The sequence below is a fragment of the Magnolia sinica genome, chromosome 19, assembly GCF_029962835.1.
Source record: "Magnolia sinica isolate HGM2019 chromosome 19, MsV1, whole genome shotgun sequence".
Lineage (NCBI taxonomy): Eukaryota > Viridiplantae > Streptophyta > Magnoliopsida > Magnoliales > Magnoliaceae > Magnolia > Magnolia sinica.
The window spans coordinates 38749268-38771084 of record NC_080591.1 but is presented as its reverse complement, the minus strand read 5'-3'; the positions used below and the strand labels follow the sequence as shown (position 1 = coordinate 38771084).

Sequence of the window (21817 nt, the reverse complement as noted above, 5' to 3'; positions counted from 1 at the left end):
AAACTTCCACTATGAAGAAAAATAAAGATTACAAGGCAATATACTAACCTCTCCCTTGAAAGTACAGAGAAAACCCTTTGCCCACACATTGGAATAACTCTCATGATACCTAGAAAAGCCCTAGGGACCCCTATTTATAGTTTAGGAAACTCTCCTTTTATACCCTTGCAAAAACCGACTCAAAAATCCGCAGTCCGCATCAAATCTGGAAACGAATCTGCGTAACCTCGACTGGTCAAGCAGGAGCCTCGACCGGTCGAGCACCTCGAAACCCAAAAACTGTTGCTCGCTGAACTTTGAGTCGAGCCAGTCCACGACTGGTCGAGTAGGGCCACTCGATCGGTCGAGCGGCCCCCAGATGTGGCTCCACATCTGAACACCTAAAAGCAGGTTTTATGAGGTTCAATATCATAATGAATGTACACACCATGGAAAACTTAAGATGATCAATGATATGTGTGTAACCATTGAGAATAGATTTTAATAGTGTAAAATGCTCTTACGTATATCAAGATTATGATGTAACATTTAGATTCATTGATGATCAGGTATAAATAGCTTAAATCATGCATATTGTCTATTTCGCGATGATGTGATTAGAGATGTATACAAGTCGAGTTAGCTCGATCAGCTCGCTCGACTCGACTCGAAAAAACTCAGCTCGCCTTGACTCGAAATTAGATTCGGATCGAGTTGAGCTAGTTTTTGGAGCTCGAAAAATTTTTGAGCCCAGTTTGAACTTGTCCAAGCTTAACTTGACTTGAATCGAACCTTAACTCGAATTGACTCGAATCGAATCAGTTTAGTGACTTGGTTATTTTGATATTGACGCTACTCGCTGAGTGATTAATGAAACGACTCAATGAAGTGTTGTTTCGGGTGCATACATTCTCTGCAGGATCGACTGGTGGCAAGAAAGGTATGGATACGAAACAAATCACTATATAAAAAATAACTTTTTAAAACTACCTCATATCTTGATTTTGATGTTGTCCACCAAGTGTTTGATGAAATACCTATAAATTGCTACTACTGTTTTGCATTCTGTGAGAATTTGAAGGTGCGCTATGTGTTTGAGAAAATGTTATAGGCTCGAACTCGGCTTGAACTGGCACGAGCTACTGATCGAACCGAGCCGAGCCGAGTCGAGCTGGCCAGTCAGGCTCGAGGACCAAGCTGAGCCGAATTCGAGTTGGGGTTAGCTACTAGCCGAGCCGAGCTGAGTTGTACCAAGCTCGACTTGGTTCGACTCGTGTACAACTCTATATGTGATGGTCCAAATAAAAAATGGATGATTGGATAGCTAGATCTATTATTAAAGATTACTCCCAATGTTCGAATTGCATAATGATTGAGTATACGAGTGGTTATGGGGATCAATGAATGAATGGTCTCAAGTTGACGATCGAGTTGAAGCATTCATACATGTCATTTTAGGACAAAAATCCAAGGATTAAATTATTTCTTGATTGGATTGATTTGAATGGTTTTGGTCCGTTATCACATGGTTCAACAGACTGATTTAAATCATAAGTTCAATGGTTATTAATGATCAATTCTATGGTGAAGATCATGGGGTCAATCAAGCGAATTGATCTCAAACTTTACGGGTAGTCTATGGGATGTTATACTTCGAGATTAAACAGTTAAGATTGGATTGATTTGATGTAAAAATTAGAAATCTCATTAAGGCATATTTTTAGTGTAGATACAAGGTCATAATTAAGTAATTTTGATGCATGGGTCATCGAACAAGTCTAAGGTAAGATCAGCGGTTATATTTAAGCCAACTTGTGGATAAATGGTTAGTCTTGTGAGTACAAAAGGTGGAAGTGAATCTTATATACCCAAATCATATTGTTGATAATTACATGAATCAATAGTTCACATTAAATAGATTAATTAAGCATATTAATAATCACACCTTATATGGATTAATGGATGCATGTCTGCATGAATGCTTTGATGAATTGATAGATTTATAGCTTGAATGAATGTGAGCGTATATGCTCGCATGCATATGCACTAAATCCCAAGTCATTACATTCTACCCCCTTAAAATAATTTCGTCCTCAAAATTTAAATGTTTCTACTGTGTATACGGATGATGATACTCTAATTTATGGCATTTCTAAGTGTTCTCTATGTTCCTCATGAGGTAGGTTTGTGTGTGTACAAGTGTGTATGATTGACTACACAAACTCAAGATATTACAATTTTATACTCCTAAATTTGCTCGTGTCATTGCAGATGCTCATCTCACAGTAGGAAAAATGGAATGTATTCTTAACAGAGCCTAAAACTCCATCAACATTTGAAAGGTCACAACATGATAGGTAAATGAAGAGGGTAGGGGAATCGAACCCGCATTATTAGCTACCAGCTGTCATGGAATGGATAACTTCGTAAATGCTAGTCTACTACAAAATCGCTTCATGAATCCTCAACACCTCCTCCTAGAGCCTAGCAGGTTATTTCACATTGCAAGATCCCTTGAGCAAGCTTACCTCGCCAATAGTCCTTCATCCATTCCTGCTATTTGGCCTCTGAGAGAAGCTTTTAACATAGAGTTTTGTGAAACAACCATTGTGGCCTCTTCCTGGGGTATTGAATAGGTCAAGCATCTGAACATCATGATCGAATTCTTCTCCAGTGTGACAGGACTTGTAGTAACCCAAAGTGTCACAACTTAGCCATTTTTTGACACTAGATTGCTCTTTAAGGGCTTTAACACCTATACTGTTATTATTTAAGGAGTCGGGACCTATCATTGCTCACTATCAGTTTAAGGTCTCAACCATGTCACTAGCAATGAGTCCAAGTGGATGAGTAAAATTGAAGTTCTCAAAGTATAACTCCGTTGAATGTTAAGTGTTCGATATTTGATCATTCTTTTCCTGAATTGCTTGCTTAGATTGGCTTTTATCAATTCAGAGATGTGAGTTGGGAGATTTTTTTTAAAAGATGCCTCAAAATGTCACACCCCGAAAATGGAGCCTGAGCTCCTAATTTCGCTATTGGATGTGACTTGGGGAAGAGATTATATATATATATATATATATGATCGATAAAATAAAAACAATAGTCTCGCCACAAGCTGACGTGACATCATCATCTTTACTTTTATTTTCCTTTCCAGTAAGGTGTTAAGGAACCCATTTTGTCAAACATAATGGTGCTACGTGGACCGTTGACCCTCTGTAAGGCAATGACCACCCGACATCCTTTATGCCTAGACGCCGAAATCTCAAAGCAGGAACAAGTGTCACACTGTCGGCCCACCACAAGCCAACAATCTTAATTTATAAATCCAACGCCGGGGAGTGACAAGGAGTGAGGAATAAGTGACATGTTTATTGTGAGTGAACCCACTCTGTATCACACCATGATAATGTAAACCCGAGCGAACAACAAACCCGGATCAAACACTAGGTGCTAGAAATTCGAATATAACACCACCGCCAATCCATGCGCTTTGTGGAAGCACGATAAATGAAGATAAAACAATATAATAATGCACGATAACCAAACAAACACAACGATATTTTATGTGAAAAAACCATTGTGGGGAAAAAACTATGGCACAAAGCGACAGAGATCTACTATAATCAAAACCTTACAGTTGTACTGGCTTACCTTCTTCGATTACAGATGTACTTGATCTCCCCTTATGATACGTACCTATAGGAAACCCCTATACGCCTTAAGAAATCCTTCTCAAGCCCTTTACCCTAGCCCTTGAGAGAAAATACTCGTATTAGATTAAGCCTTGAAAAATCAGGCTTAAATAGACTGTTTCGCGTGAAATCATGAAACCCAACAGTCGCATTACGATCGACCATGATTTTCATAGTGAGTCACGGTCGACCGTGCCCCTGTAGAATACAAGGCATCAACATAATAGGGTTCTATCCTCTTCTCCTATTAGAGATTCCGATATATGCTAAGGCCCTTTCCAATTTCGAAAGTTAGCCTTGGGGAAAACAATCCACTAAAGAAGTCAGTAAAGTCGAATCGGGGACTTTTAACCATCCCTTTTGAACATGAAGGGTGCATGATCTTTCATTTTTTCTCACATCTTAATCAAGATCATATCACATTTCACTCTATACGTTTATAATATATCCGTATCATCAACTCATATTTTTCTTTTTCTTTCCTTTTCATTATTCTTCTTTGTTACATAGTTTATCCGGAGTCATTTGACTCTAAGCAGCATCGCTAGGATACTTCTATTTTTGCCTGCCCAGCCTCTTGTGGGTTATGTGAAGCACAACTAGGTATATAATGTTGAAATTCTGTTAAATCTTCTTAAAAATTATAAAATCCTGTAGAATAAAGACGGCACGTTGTGTGTGTAAAAGAGGGTACTTGATCCCTTCAGCTTCTATCATTGGGATCCTCACTTCGAATCAACGGTCGCAGATTAATAACAAGAATCAGAGAATTTCATGATTCCCTAATCCATAAGTGATTTTACGATTTCTAGTGAGCTGCATATTTTAAACTTTATTTAACTAATGATGACTTAAAAAATCAAATGTATTTTTATTTTTATTTTTACATTTGAGAAAATTCCACACACCTATGTGTGCAATCGAAAGAAGTAAAATCGACCACAATAGCGTTTACAATTATAAACCAAGAACAAGAGCACTATTAAACGTACCGAGTACAGTGTGACTAAACTTTTTAAGGGTAATTTTTTACTATAGACTCGACCTTACATTCACCTTCATTTTTTCGACCCGAACAAAATTTACCTTATCAAACTAGATTTCTAACTGTACGAACAACCCAATAAAGATGAAAATACCCCTACCATTTCAACTGCTTTTACTTGAAAATCAGGAATATTTTTGTCAAAAGTCCTCTTTCCTTACCTAAAAAATCTACTTTAGCAACACAAGTCTTCGGCCTTAAAAAAAAAAAAAAAAAAAGGCATAAAAAGATAGTGTCCTCTATGTTAATTTTTTCACTCTTTAAGCCACTATCAATGTATGTGTCTTATTCACCCGGTCTATACGTTATTATATATCATTCAAGGGCATACCTCAAAATTGAAGCATGTCCAAAGCCAAAGCGGACTATAGGCAACTAATGTTGAAACAATCGAGTCGTCCAACCTGTTCATAAGGTCACGGACCCGGATGAAGGAAAAAACAAACATAAGCTTGATCCAAAACTTATGTGGTCTTTGGGAAGTTTTGGACGGCAGTCGTTCAATTGGCACTCTTTATGTGGTGTGGCTCAATTGAATTTTGAATACGCTTCGATTTTAAGAACGTGCCCTGGCATGAACTGGGAAAACGGATGTACGGAGTGGATAAGACACATACGTCACGGTGGGCCCCACAGTATGATGTGCATAGGTTCTCGAGTCCAGGATTATATTGCTTGTAAATCCGTCCAGTGATGGGCATATAAGCTTTCCCTCAGGAATGACATACCCTTTATTTTCTCTCTGGTATTTGAGAAGGTGGGATGGCGGCAGTCGCAGGAGATGAAGACGAAGGGAAGAAGCAGGGTCCCCTCTCCGTCACCTTCCCAGACGCTCGGCCGCAAGACTTCCCATCTCTCAAGCTTGAAGTAGAAGACTCTTCAGAAGGCATGAGCCCTAGAAACATGTGGCAGGTCTCTCTCTCTCTCTCTCTCTCTCTCTCTCTCTCTCTCTCTCTCTCTCGTTGAAATCTATTGAATTTGGCTAGGAAGGTACTTAAATCAGACCTGAAATGAGTTTCCTATAAAATCCAATCTTACAACAGAACGTAACAAAAAAGAAGAAGAAGAAGAAGAAGAAGAAGAGAAGCAAGGAAATGGATTGATTATCTGCAAGAGAGCTGAAACCCATTTCGAATGGGGGCGCTGCTTTGTACCTCAGATGGTTTGGAGAAACCAATAACTGCTAAAACTGGGCTAGTTGTCATTGCTATTTTGAGCACTTGAAATGCTTCACCTAAACGAATCCTTCTGTAGTCTTTCACAAACTTTTTCTAGTACCCAGTGAGACCAAGTAACCTTCTTTTTAGACTCCTGTTTGGCAGACTTCTAAAAATGAGTTCATCTCATTTTAGTTATGGGCCTGTTTGGATAGCGAATTACGACTATAATGATTTTTTATAGTGCAATGGTCACAAATTACAGTACTTAGTCTCCTGTTCAACTAGTAATTTGACTGAAAATTCTTGTGTTTGGACATGCATTGTAAAACTGCCATGATGATACTTTTAGATTACTGAGATGTCAAATCAAAAGGAAAAGTACACTTTTTCTTGTTTTTGGATAGGAGATTTCTACTGAAAAGTATTGTAAATTTATAATGACTACAGATTTCTTTATCTATCTCCTATTACATCTGCATTTGATCACCAAATTATGTGTTTAAACAAACACTGTAAAATCGTAATAATGGTGCTTTTATGTTACAATACTGTCGTAATTCGCTATCCAAACAGGCCCTAATCGTAATTATATGTACCGGAGATCATCATATTTATTTTTGGTAAGGATTAAAAATAATCTTGATAACCAACAATCATAATCTCCAATGCATAATTTCGATTAATTAAAATGATACAAACTTGCCTTTATGTGTCTATCAAACATGGCCTTAAGAATTTTAGGTTGAGACCGAGCCACCATTCGTCATATCTTGTTAGGTCCAGGAACCAACCCATACCTAGAGATAACATGTCCCATATGTTATATTTGCTCCTTGACCAGGCAACAATTGGTTCTCTTGCCAAGCAACGTATTTATTTGAAGGATGTTGAATATGATCCTCAGATGTGCCAACAATCAAGTGATCTTGCTAAGTGCAATAATATACTGGGATGTCATCAAAGAAGACTGGACAAACTGGCTTTAATAAGCCCAAAACAAATCATTCATAAGAACTTGAAATGTGGACACTAAGTAGTTAAGCTGAAGGCTAGGAACTCATAATGACCATTTTGTGTCGAAATGCAATTTTGTTATCCTCCTTGGGGACCAAAATCTGATGATATCTTGAACAAAGGTCCAACTTAGTGAAGAAGGCGACTTAATGAAGCTCATCAAAAACTCATCAATTACCATAATCAGATATCAATCCATTATCACATATAAGGCATGGTAGTCAGTACACATGTGCCATGAGCCATCGTGATTGCGCAGAAGTAGTACTGGGGATGAATAGGGGTGGTACTTGTTCTTAGTGTTCCGGCTCAAAGTAACTCCCTAACAATCTGTTTCAATTTCTTCTTGAAACTGTGGAAATCGACAAGGCTGAATGTTTATTCTATGGCTCCCTAGAATCATTTTTATGGCAAGATCATGGCTTTTTAGTGGAGGAAGGCTGGTTGGCTCTTCGAAGATGTCCACACGTTCAGCAAGCAGCTGTGTTGGATTCAGGGGGTGGAAATCTGGTTTCTCCATTTCTGTTTTGTGGTATAGTTCAAGAAGGATGCACAAAGCCAGCGAATGGATTGCCTTCCTTATATTAGCTTCCGTCACATTGTCATGCAAGGTGGTAGTCACTCCTTTAAGCAGTACCATTTCATTCTCATGAGAAAATTGCATCCAAGGATTGGTGAAATCCCAAATGATGAGGGCAACGGTGCTGAGCCAGTGCGTCCCCAACACCAAGTTGCACACATCAAGAGGAAACTATTGTACATTGGCCTTGAAACGTTCTAAATTGTAAATGACATTGTGGGATACATACCCTTGCAAGTTAACTTGGCATCATTGGCAAACTTAAGTATGTAACCTAAAACTCATCATCATGCCTAATGTTTCCTCCTACCTTTTTTTGGGCCAATGCTGCATGTATGAAGTTGTGAGTGCTACTCGAATTAATCAGAACAGCAACAAGGTGGTGCTTTATCATCCCTTGAACTTGTATTTAAAAAATCTCATGATTTTCTTCAGCATTATCCCTGGTCGTTTTGGTTGTCACATCTTCCTCCAAGTTCGATTCCCCTCCCTCAATGAGAAAGAATTGTTGTGCTTTACAGCAATGCTCGGGTGAAAACTTCTCATTGCAATTATAATGGGTCTTTCTCACACCTCTCTTTCATTTCAGCTTAAGAGAAGGATATTTTGTTTTTGAACCAACTGTATGGGGGTTTGTAGACCTTATACTAGTATCGGGCGCTAGAGTTCCTCCTGTCCCTTGCACATTCTTGCTTTGTTTGCAGCAAGTTGTGAGTTTCTCATCATAGTGACAAGCCAATAAGATGGACTCCAACAAGCGAGTCAATTTTCTGTTTGCGGTTCTTAATGCCCCATTAGTTCTCTTCCTTGAGGTTGTTAACACAACAACTCCCCAAAATGTCTTTGGCAATCCAAGAGCATGGTTAGACAAGTGCTTGAACTCTATCTGGTGGCTATGGGCAGATGAGGTTTGTTGTAATTTTTTTTTAAATTTATTTATTATTTTTTTTATTTTTAAAGATTGAAATTTTATTAAAAGGAGCGAAAGGCAACCCAAAAACAAGCAGGCCAAGGCCCAAAAGAAAAGAAAACCAGCTAAACAACTCAAAAGATAGCACAAAACAAAGAAACCAAAACCGACTATACAACACAAAACACACAATAAAAAAAATAGAAAAACCAACTATACAACTTGAACCAGAGGGACACCCAGAGAAAGCAGAAAGAAACAACAACAACACTATCCTAGCAGGCGAGAAATTAGAGAGTTGTTTGCGAGGTTGAGACTGATAGACCAGTCTGTTTGGTCTTAAAAAATTTGATCCAAAACTCTAGAGGAGAGGAGAGGTCTCGAAAGCATCGGCTATCCATTCTCTCCATAAAGCCCAAAAAATCGCAATCACAGCCAGGCACCAAATTGCTTTGAAGTTACTACCAACTCCATCTCCATGCCAGGCTAACACCAGTGTTTTAAATAGCAGTAGCACGTTGTGTACCTCTCAACCCTCTATAGCATGTAGCGTAAGCTACATGATACTTCTAGTTTTTAAGTTAAAAATAAGGAAAATATGATATATAGTGAGAAAAAAGGGGGAAAAAAATATAAAATTGCCTAAAAGATGATTCATTTTTTCAAGTATGTTCAAACAAGTTATTGATTATCATTTATCAAAAGCCAATCCACATATATAAAGCAAATCAAATAATTATCACATCATCAACTTTCTAAGCAAACCACTTTAATTAGTAATGTCTAATTGAAATCACAAGTCACTAGTATCAAAAGAAATAAAAATCCCACAAGTTAAAAGTATTAAGTATAATACAAGTGTCACATACTTGAACATTAGATAGAAAGAAAACGTAAATAAATAAATAAAGTAATAAAAAAAAAATGGTAGCGTATGCTACGTATGCTACACGCTAGGTGGTTATAGCGTAAGCTATGACGCTACTTAGTTGTAGTGTATGCTACGACCAAGGTATCCAAGATCGGTCATGTAACGACCGTTACGTAATGGTAACGGTCATAATCGTTACACGTTACGGGGTCGAAATGACTGTTACAGAAAAACAGGCCGTAAAGGCCCTGTAATGGTCTTGTAACGGTCATAACTGTTATGCGTTACGGGGTCGAAATGGCCGTTATATAAAAAACAGGCTATAAAGGCCCTGTAATGGTCTTGTAACAGTCTGTAACGGTCCTGTAACAGTTTTTCAAAAAATAAAAAAAGGACTGTAGCGGCCGTTACGGCCCATATCATAATGGTAACGATGGTGGCTGTTACGACCACTTTTACCATTTTGGAACACCTTGGCTACGATGTTACAGGGGATTTACGCTATTTAGTATGCTATGAGTGCTACTGCTACGCTACGAACGCTATTTGAAACACCGCTAACAACATGTTGAAGATTGAGCTAGGTATTACCAAAGGTGTGTGAAATTTAACAAGGATAGACAACTAGACTTCACACGCAAAACGGCAGTGAAGAAACAAATGACTGAGAGACTCTGCACTGCTAAGGCAAAGAATAAAAACATTGGGTAGAACCATTCCTTGACGCTGCAGGTTATCCACAGTGAGCGTTCTCCCTTTAACAAGGAGCTATATGAAGGCAACAACCTTAGGGGGGACTTCATACCACCAGACAAAGAAGGGAACCGAATCCTAAACTGGAGGCATGCCTCAAATGATACGAAGGACTTGGATGAAAAACTGCTAGAGGGGGAAAGCGCTCAGGAGAGGGAATCATCCTCACTGGGAGAAGGCTGGATTCCTTGAATAAGCTTCAGGAGCTCCAACAACTCTCCTTTCTCAACCTTCAATGAGGATCTCCTACAAGGCGGGCACCAGGCTCTTGAAGTGACATTCGAAAAACAATTAGCAACAGACAATGATATGTTTGAAGTAATTTTGGCCAAACTTTGGAAAACAATGGCTAGAGGTCTATCTAATATCCATCGTTCCAACCATAATCTAATTCGATTCCTATCTCCAAGGCCAAAAGAAATTCCTTTTAAGAAAAGAGGCTTCAAGCTCACAGTGGCTTTCCAGACAATTGAGGCTCTATACAGGGAGGAAGATTTAGAAAACCGCCCTCCCTCAATACCATATTTACCAGCAAGAATTTCTCTCCACCATTTACCCTCTTTCGTGCTGATGCGCCAAAGCCATTTGCTAAGGAGGGAGGAATTAACATCTACCCAGACCTTGATTCCTGCACCCCCTTCTAAGTAGGGCTTGTAGACTTTAGACCAACTAAGAAGACAAAACTTATGGCTATCAAAATTTCCATCCCATGGAAAATCTCTCCTCAACTTTTCCATACTATTTAAATCAACCTTTGGACAATGGAACAAAGAGAGAAAATAAGTGGGGAGATTAGATAGAGTTGCTTTAATGGACAACGGAACAAAGAGGGAAAATAAGTGGGGAGATTAGATAGAGTTGCTTTAATAAGTGTGAGACGACTCCTAAGAGACAAATAATGACTTTCTAGGGGGGTAATTTTCACTCTCAATAACCACGTCCCAGAGATGTTTATAGGTTTGTCAATGCAAAGGCAGAGCCCAAGGTAAGAAGATGGAAAAGATCCGGCGTTGCACCCAAACACCTCAACAAGACTAGATAAAGATCTTGAAGAGATATTAATGCCCATCATTTTGCTTTTGAAAAGGTTAATTACGAGACCTGAAATGGTCTCAAAGCATCTAAGAACGTTCCTTATATTGACAACAACATCAATAGAGGCTTCACAAAAGAGAAGCATATCATTTGCGAATTGAACGTGGGTGGCAGAGGGACTGAACGGGGCAACTTTGAAGCCATTGAATAGACCAATCGATTTCCCTTTCCTCAACATACGACCGAGACCATCTGCAACTATCAGAAAGAGGAAGGGAGCGAGTGGGTCACCTTGCCTAGGAGCCTTGGAGGACATATAGTCATGTCTTTAGAAAAATCTTCATACTTAGTTGGACCTAACCGGACCATAACTGCTTGGGGGATTCTTGCCATATCATCTTGTGATCATTTTGTCCAAACCATCAATTGTAATCGACATGTTGATTTAATCGGCCTATGTAATAGAATATTGATAGCACTTGATTGTAGTCAACCTATGTAGTAGTCTATTACATTGTGCTTGTGAGAGTTTTGTGTTGGCATCATCGTTTCCTAGCCTGGATAAAGGGGGAGGGTTGTGTTAGGTTGACAACTAGCATCAAATTTATTCCACGACTTTCATCGTGAATATGAACAATACGACATTCCAAACTCATGATAGGGCGTTCCTTGTAAGCAATGCGTTGCATTGGAACGGGAACTCGAGTGTATTAAGAAATAGGCAAGGGTTGCCTAGGGCGTCCCTGGAAGTGACATGTTGTCACAACGGCTGGTTTTTGTGAGAAGTAGGTAAGGGTTCCTGCACCATTCTAGACAGACGCTGGTAAAGAAGCTAGTCTAGGAGATTGGATTTGTCTTGCCACATGAAAATAGGAACGTTTACAGATAGAGTATGAAGGTAGTAGATATGATGAAATGAAGGAGAGTTACATAGCTTGTGTTTAGTAGACTGAGTGGAAATGGGCTAAAACTAGAGAAATTGATGGATATAAACTTTGGTATATATGAAAAGACAATAATAGAAATGGGGTAAGGGTAGTGGTAGATAAAGATTTAAAAGGATAAAGTTTTAGATGTTAAGAGAGAGTGATAGGATTTTATTAATAAAGTTCGTTTTATAATAATAATCAATGTTATTAGTGCATATGCACCATAGTTAGGGTTAGAGGATAGAATCAAGAGACAATTCTAGGAGGATATAGATAGATTAATGCAAGGAATTTTGAATGTAGAGATGATATTTGTAGGAGGAGACTTAAATGGTCACGTAGAAAGAAGTAGAGTATTTGAGAGCACATATGGAGGATATGTTTTTGGTAGAAGAAACGAGATGGGGATGCTATTCTTAATTTTTGCTATGGCATATGATCCAACTTTAGCAAACACATACTTTAAAAAGAGAGATGAGCACCTGGGGCTTGTTTGGACTGCAGATTACCTTAGTAATGTAACGTAATAGTGCAATTATTACGAATTGCAATACTTGTCTCCTATTTCTATTGCATTTGACCACTGATTTCATTGTTCGGAATCTCTTAGAAATCCACTATAGACCATACCTGTGGTGCATAAACCTCGATTGGATGCAGTTAAAATGTTAGTACCTAGTCCTAAAAAATGTTTCGGTGCTCCGCAACACCTATTCTCCTACCTAAGATTCCAGTGCTTGGATGTCGCCCATTGATGAACAATTACATCCTAGATCACATTTACCAATTACCATACAATCGGTTATCAAGCAACAGACATTTTCAGCACTTGGAAACTTCACAACGACTTATAATGATACCAAATGCAAGAATTTATGTGCCTAGATGCACTCCCTAGTCCCAACAATCAAATGGTGATCTGGTCCATTGAAAGCAGTCCACGCTATGAACACTTCCATGTAGGAATGGTATGGCCTATTCCTACATCCGCTAAACCTCTCAACTTGCAGGTGACAATTGTCCCACATCTCATAAATACTTAGGTGTCACCCTATGAATATGATGTAGAATCGGTTCATTGTACACCACAACATTATTAAAATTAGTATTAGTGCATTGAATAAACTGCTTAACAATCTAAAAAAAAAGGAAAAAGAAAGAAAGAAAGAGAGAAAAGAAACTGTTTAACTATCGTAGGTGAAACAACATGAGACATTTACATATGAGTTAGAAAACAAGCTGTGTGTGAATGGCTATACCCAAGTTCCACAAATAACAATGAATTGGGCTGGGTTTGGTTGGGTATGTGCCCGGTGATTGTGTAGGTGTGCAGGTCTACTTTGTGGTAGTCATGGTACTTATAGGTTTGTGGTATATCTAAATCATCACAAAGGGTACATGATTCCTTTACATGTAAAAATATGACATTAGCAAATTACTCTATGCATGTGATGTTATGCACGATATTAAGGAAAGCGAAAGTTCCCATAAAGTAAGAGAGCATAATATGAAGAACAATGTATGAACAACGCATGCAAGCAGCTAGGCATCATAAGCAAACTGTTCCATATCCATTATGATGCGGTCATAATGGATATATGTATCGGTAATGGCCACAACCGTTATGCGGTACGAGGGTGAAACATGGCAGGTTGGTTTTTTGGGACCATAACAGTTGTTATAGGGTATAACGGTTGTTACCTTGTAATGGTTGAAAAAAACCCTGTAACGGTCTAAAAACAATCAGTTTTTTCTATTTTAATCCATTTCTCCTATTTTTTCACTTTACTCATTCCAAAAACTTTCCTAAATCATTTTGCAGCAGATTTCGACCACTCATACTATAGTTTTTAGGATAAAACAATAGATTGGAGTGATTTGGGTGAATCAAAGCTCCGAAGGACTTTTTTCAAAAAATCGAAAAAAGAGGTATTTATGCATTTTTTTTTTCCTGATTTCTAATTCTAATGCTTAATTGTGATGTGTAAACATTAGAGACACATAAACATGTTCATAAATTCACCAGATAACTTGATAAAATACCTTCGCAAAAAAAAAGGACTGTTATGCTACCATAAACATGTTCAAAACAAAAAATAAATACATATTTGAAATATTTATATTATTTTGGATTTTCTGGATATTTCTCTAGATTTTTTTCCGGGAAAAAAACCTTACAGGGGCCATTACACCCCCCCATTGGTAATGGTGGTGACCGCTACGGCCACCATTACCAATGCAGAATACCTTGATCATAAGTCACAATCACAATACAGACAGTGTTAACACAAAGTATAGTGTACAAGATTGATACACCAAGCCATTGTAAATTGTTCATCTACGGGTATTTGGATGGGAGACTGATCATTTGCAATCTCGTCCATCTTCCTTGACCATGCTTCCCTGTTATGTTGCCTTATGCTCACTAACAATTTTCTATTTGTTTATGTCAACAACAATAGGTCAAGGTGTGATGTCCTCCTGAACATCAGTCTCACCATTACCACCCTCTACAATTTCACCTTGACCTAGTATCCAAATGAAATTGTGCAGGGCACAATATGCTAGCACGATCTTCACTTTGTTCAGAGCTTGAACTGTGCAGCTGTCCTCGTGATAGGAAAACAAGCTTTCAACACACTGAAGTAGCGTTCAATGACATTCTTTAGTTGAGCATGCCGGTAATTAAACAACTTATTGGTTGGTGTTCGCCTGGTTCGATACTCATGCAAATGATAATGTACGCCTCTATAGGGAGCCATGAAACCCTGGGAGTGGGTGTACCCAATGGTAGCTACATAATTTTTTCCCACATTAATGACAATAGATAAATATGTAGAGCAATGTAATCTACCGTTTGTTAAATACAAGCATTACATGTAGGGTGGATATACTGTTCGAGATCGACAATGGATCATGTGTACAAGTCTGGATATCGGAAGTGGATCCATCCCATCTGCTCAAAACATACACAAATTTCATACCAAATGAGTAGAAGACCATTACATTTTCAAAGATGACCCATTTGATATATCGGAAGCTGGGATTTTGAAAAGAGGGTAAGAAAGCCGGTATGTGAGTCTTGACAATGGCACAATGCAAATCTAGATAGAATATTGATTCGCATTAGCAGAAGATTTGAAGAATGGAAATAATTTAGAATAAGGTGATCACAACCATGTCTTATAGGTACTTCAGTGAGGATTTAATGAAATTTCAAGAGGGGTCTCTGGTATAGGTACGTTAACAAAATAAGGGTATAAATAGACAATTGCATGAAGTGTCCTATTAAAATGTCAACTTACCGATTCATTAGAATGTGTGAAGCGATGTCCAATGACTTTGTTTCGGACATTAAGTCCAACTGTGTGGAGGAACAACACTTGCTCTTCAAGACTTAAACTGCCTAGTGTCTTTCAAGACATTTTTCTTCGTAGCAAGTGACAAATGGAAGGTCTCCCAACGCATTCGTAGTTGTTGTGCCATATAGTCGATGCCATTTGTTTTAATCAAGGTTTGTCGTATTGGTAACTGTGGCTATATCGGTCGCTGCCATTACCGATACAGGTAACGGTCGGTATGGGGGTGTAACAGTCGTTACGCACCCCATATCAGCCGGATTTTTTTTAGAAAATCCAAAAATATTCTAAATATTCCAAATATGTATTCATTTTTTGTTTTGACCATGTTTATGGTGGCATAATGGTCCACTCCCCTACACGATTAACATAGAGTCCGTCGACCACTATGTGCGTGCGTGCGTGCGTGTGTGTGTGTGTGTGTGTGTGAGAGAGAGAGAGAGAGAGAGAGAGAGAGAGAGAGAGAGAGAGAGGCCTGGAAATTTTCAACAAATACTAGAGAGCACCTATTGCGCGTACCTCCCTTATGCTACGGTTTGTAGGGGAGCACTTACGGGTTCGCGCGCGCACACACATATCAGGAACTAGTTTTTCATTAATAAATTTATTGTTTTGTTTTGGAGAAGTATGATGACATCTGCCGTCTTGCTTCCAGTGTTTTATGTATTGCTATGACACTATGTATGACATCATTGGGATATAGAAACATGGTGTGAAGCATTGGGAAATATCATATTTATCTTGTAATGCTTCGTAGTCTGAGGGAAACATTTGGGATGCTTTAAGAAAATGGTGGAATTTTGTAGTGAAGTGTTAGGAGATAAAGACACATGATTACACACTTAGAACTCAAAACGTTACCAGAAAAAGAAAAAGAAAAAAAAAATGGAAAGAAAAACTAGGCACAATACTCACCATTATTTAGGGAACAAAACAATGTGGTGTTGGATAAACTTATGCTTCGAAATTCCTCTGACTGTGATTTCTCCTCCAAATTTGTATTTTGGTGTGAAACAACTCAAGTGGAGTTGTTAATACACAACTACAAAGAGAATCTCAAAAGAAGTTGGGCATATATATATATATATATATTCTACCGTTTTGCATTCGTTTCAGTCAAATATCACAAATCTTTACCAATTATATGTCTACAACATATCCCAAATGGTGCACAATGTTTGTGATATCTATCACAAATATTGCGATATCGGCATATGTATTGGCGTGGCGGTATTATTTTCGGTACATAAGAAATTTTGGGAATACTTTGAGGTTTCATATCTCCCATAAGTGATACCAATGAGTATTGTCTGATGCCATTGATACATTGATCAATACTTGCTTCTTCATACCTATGAGATTGATAGATTACTCATTGTTGACTAAAGCATGATGGGAGCATGCATCGACTAGCCAAGCCTTTTTTGGCACAACTGCAGAGCAGTTGTGTTGGTTGTCACAACAACTTATGCTCGGGGGATCAAGTCTTTCTGCTGGTCTGCTTGCCTAAATGAAATGAAAATTGAGAAGGTTGTGCACCTACTCCAAGGTGGGAATCATTATTCAGAAAATATACCTGAAATTTGGAGGATTGGATTCTCTGTCCTTTAGTTGTAGATTGCTTGTATTTCCTTATGATTTCTTGCACTTTGTATCTGATTGTGTAGTTCCTCTCTTGTTATATCTCCTGGAAGCGCAGCTTGGATTCTTGTTATATCTCCTGGAAGCGCAGCTAGGATTCTTGTATCTCCTCTCATGTTATATCTCATATGATAGTCCAACAGTCACACCCTTAATAGTCAGATACTCTACTGGGCTGCTTGGTTAGTGGTTATGCTCCTGGTGTGTCTTGGCGTAGATAGTTTACAGCCCCTCCTCATGGGTGCGAGTCTGCCGTCTTTCTGCTCATGGTTTGCAATGAACCTCCAAGTGACCAGAAAATGGCAAAAATATTTCCCTTAGCTAGTTGAAACAGCTGATTCAGGACATTTGATACAAGAATCTACAAGGCTATCCTAAAAATGGGTACACTTGTGTTGCTCCTACACACTTAATAGGCCATTGACTACTCTGTTATTTAGGAGGACCATTTGTTCTCATTGGATGAACATCCATATATCAAACCTTTTAGGGAAATGGAATTCGTTTCTCTCTATTTTCAGGACGGTAAATAGCCGAGGTGCCATTCACCTAACAAGGATGAGAACTCCTGTATTAAATGAGTTACTTCTAGTTAGTTTTTCTTTAGAGGAATTATATGATCCCCATCTTGAGGATGTGTACGGTGTCCGTGGGCCTTGAGTTTGTACAAGTGGGCCGATGATAGGAGACCTGGCCATCGATCTCATAGGCTGCATCACCGTTGGGGTATGCCCAAAAGTCATCAGGATCTTTGGCCTTTTTACATTGAATGCCAACCATTTTTCTATCCTCTTTATTAACCCTCTACTTGTAGGCCACAAATGAAGCATTAGGACCTTTCAAACAACAGAGAGATTTTTGGACTACTACCCCCCCACCCCCCCGGTCTATGGTGCATTGTCAAATATCATCTGAAACCGAGTCAACTTGGTCGATTCATCTCAATTTTGGTGTGCAACAAAACGAGCATACATGGAAAACAAGTCCCGGGGGAGTGGAGAATGGTACTGGTTTCACTCTCCATGCAAGCTGCACTCAAAACCACTATTTAAAACCATTCTGCAGTAAGGTCCATCTAGTAAATGGCCAGGGATCATTTTCCGGAGGCTCCACCTGAAGAAACTGGTTATCAACTTATCCCTTGATATCGAAGGTGAAGGGATCAGTTGACAGCAAGGCGTTTCGTATCCGTTACGATATGGTCGTAAATGCCGATACGTATAGGCAGCCATGACCATTACATGATACGGGAGTGAAATGGGACAATTGTTTTTTGGGATCGTATCGGCCGTTACGAGGCATAATGATAGTTACCCCAGTAATAGTCGAAAAACGACCACATTTTTTTCTTCCTCCCTTTTTGTCTAATTTGCATCCATTTTTTCTCTCATTTTTTCACTTTTCTAATTCATAACTCTCCTAGATCATTCTACAGCAGATTTCGACCACTATTACTATATTTTTTAGGATTAAAACTGTAGATTGAAGCAATCTAAGCAAATAGAAGCTCCGAGGGCCATTTTTTCAAAAAATTGAAAAAAATGGTATGTCTTTTTTTTTTCTTTCCAATTTCTAGTTCTAATATTTGATTGTGATATGTGTTTATTATAGGCATAACCATGTTCGTAAATTCACCAGAGAGCTCAATACAACACTCTCACCAAAGAGTGGACTGTTACACTATCATAAACATGTTCAAAATAAAAAAAGTGCATACATATTTGGAATATTTACACTATTCTGGATTTTCTAGATATTTTTCTAAAATTTTTCGGGCAAAAAAAATTCAACCGTTATGGGGGTCATAACGGTCATTACGCCCCCGTATCGGTAATGGTGGTGATCATTACGGCCACCGTTACCGATACGGAATACCTTGGTTGGTAGATTTTGATTTTCATTCAATAAAAACTAAATTAAGGGTGGGAAAAAACTATACAAGCTCAAGCATGGGGATACACTACATGTTCTTGAAAGGCCTTGCCATTTAACCAGTGAAATGCACCTTTTGGCAATAGACAATCATTGATAATAGATACATTTTCTCAGAAAGAGACACAAAAGCTGCAATATTATATATTGTGTTTTGTGATTCAGGTGTATGCTCTTGGAGGTTTCTTGGTTTTGAGGTGGGTATGGGCTCGGTGGAGGGAGAGGAAGGGCAGAGGAGACTCATCATCTGTAGAACCATCGGATTGACTCTGGTAATTTTCATTCTTCTAAAACAAATATCTCTGTTACTGTTCATCCAAGGTACTACGTAACGGTAACGGTGGCCACCACCGCTACCTTTAAGATACGGGGTGTAACGACCGTTGTAGGGGCCGTTTGGGGCGCTGTAACAATCTTTACAACCCCATAATGTGTAACGGTCACATGATGTTGACTGGAGCCCTTTGACATTTCTTATGATATATTCTGGTGAATTATGTAGAATGAAAATGCATCTATTTATTGCATATGGGCAGAGTCAGTCCTTTGGAGCTGAGTTCATGGCTCAATGGGATAGGTTTCTATTTTAGAAAGCACATAAGATGATTGGTAAAATACTGATCTTGGCGTTGCAGTAGTGTTAAGGCGGTTGGGTTCAAGCCATGGCCCAATGGTAGGCAGACATCCTCTCATCATTGATGTCTCAGGTTCAAGTGCAACTTACCTACAGCAAAAGGGTGAAAAAACATTGTGCCCCTGGGATTTTACTTTTGTAACCAGTGGGACCGGTTAAGGAGATCTTTGAGTTAATGACCCATCCACAATGGGATCCTTCATACCCATTGGTCTAGAGCATGCTGCAGAACCATGGGCCCCACTTGCACAAATCTAAAACATGGATCTAAAACATGGAAGTGGATTGCGTGGTGTACCACACACCACCGACCTTGTTGGTGTGTTGATGTCACCAAGTTCTGTGAGCCCCACTGTTTTGTGTGTTATAGCCAAACTGTCCATCCATTTGGCGAGTTCATTTTAGAGCATGAGCCCAAAAATAAGGCAGAACCAAAGCTCAAGTGGACCACACCACAGGAAGGATCGGAGACAATGATGCTCACCGTTGAAGATTTCTTGTGGGCCACAAAAGTTTTAGATCAAGCCAACAAATTTTCAACAGTGGGCATCATTGTTCCCACTGGCTTTTGTGGTGTCGTCCACCTGAGCTTTGGATTTGGCTGAGTTTTGGGCTCATCATGCCCTAAAATGATATTGCCAATGGTGTGGACATAACAAGTGCATCATGGTGGGGTCCACAACTTGGTGATGTCAACACATCACCGAGGTTCACACAATCCACTCTATTTTTCCCACTGGCAGGCTTGTGCATCTCTGGTGATTCTCACAGGATGGAATCTTGGATGAAGGCTCATATATGGTTCCCCCACCCTTTTGACAAAAAAGAAAAAAGAAAAGGAAGAAGAAGAAGAAGAAGAAGAAGACAGGAAATGCAATTCATGATCTTGACTATTGGATGCCATTTAATCCCAATCCCATCTTTTAGAATCAGATGTAAGTTGTACTCTTTCTTACTGCACCTTTCTCCTTCCTTTTTTCAAAGAGAACTACAAACCCCTCAAAAGAAAGAAAAAGTTTGAAGAAAAGAGACCCTTCCGTAGTGTATTACTAGAGTTTGCTCCGCCCCTAACACACACACACACACACACACACACACACACACTTTACATGCAGTGGGCCCCGCTGTGGATGGGCCATGATCCAAAAGTCTCACCAATTGGATGGTCCCACACAATAAATGGGATTATTGACAACGTGAACGGTTGGCCATTTTTCTTTAGCAGGCCACTGGATGAACGACATGGATCGCCACACACTGGTCGTATGTACCCTGGTTTCAAGGATTGAGGTGGGGCCCTGTTTCTCATAACTGGATTGGTTAGGTTGGTTTGCTCTGGAATGATGGAGAGCCCCAGATTGAGGCCCAATCTCACCATAATCTAGACCGTATACATACTGAAATTGGAGATAACTCGAAATTTACAATTAATGGAGCGCACCTGGCCATTGATTAGCCATCATTGAGTCATTTGGAGATCACTTGAATCTTGTCATTTTCAGTGGCCCACCCAATGTGGGTCCTGAAAATATGGTTCTGATCATTGTAGATCATTCTTGAGATTAGAGGAGAATGGTGCAGGTAAACATCTTCATTTTGGCCTGTTTGGTAAATGAAAACTATTTTCCTCAGCTTTGTTCTGATAATGAAGTTTTCCATGAAAACTGTTTGTGTCCTCTTCCAACATCACTAAAGCGACCACTACAGCTTTGATTTGGACTGTCCATCGTCTGGAGCCCACCTTTGCTTATTGATCCAACCTTCAGAATCAGTTTGATCAAATGATCATAAACATAGGATGATTGTTTAGGAAAATGGATGGTCCAAATTTATTTTGATAGAGAATTTCCATTAATGATTTGGACCGTTCATCACATGGAAAGGATGATTCTAACCATCTGATCGATGGAAAGGAGAATGGATGGTACATATTGATTAAAAGAGGTCTGATCCTTTATGTGGACCGTTCATCATGTGGGGTGCGCCTTCGATTGACATCCCTTGTAAAAGTTACTTTCATCAGGATGCCACCTTCCCATCAATGGCCTGGAAATTGCATGGCCCATATTTATTATAATAGAAAATGTCCAATCAGGTAGGGCCCATCTTTGATTGTTTATACCTCCTGGTAAAAATCAGTTTGGATGATTTTAAATATCCGATTAGTGGCTAGGATGAAGGGGCATATTGATTATAATTGAGTCTGGTCACTTATTTGGACCGTCCATGATGGAGCCATCTTTGAGAGAGAGAGAGGCTCTTATATTTCTAAGGAAA

At 39.1% G+C, this 21817-nt stretch overlaps 1 long non-coding RNA gene across 1 annotated transcript; it reads left to right on the top strand.

Moving 5' to 3' along the window:
• Window positions 1–5439: 5439 nt before the first annotated feature.
• Window positions 5440–20586, top strand: LOC131234502 (uncharacterized). The gene is made up of 3 exons (XR_009165727.1): window positions 5440–5634; window positions 19072–19178; window positions 20284–20586. It is a non-coding gene; the product is annotated as an uncharacterized LOC131234502 (long non-coding RNA).
• The last annotated feature ends 1231 nt before the right edge of the window (window positions 20587–21817 follow it).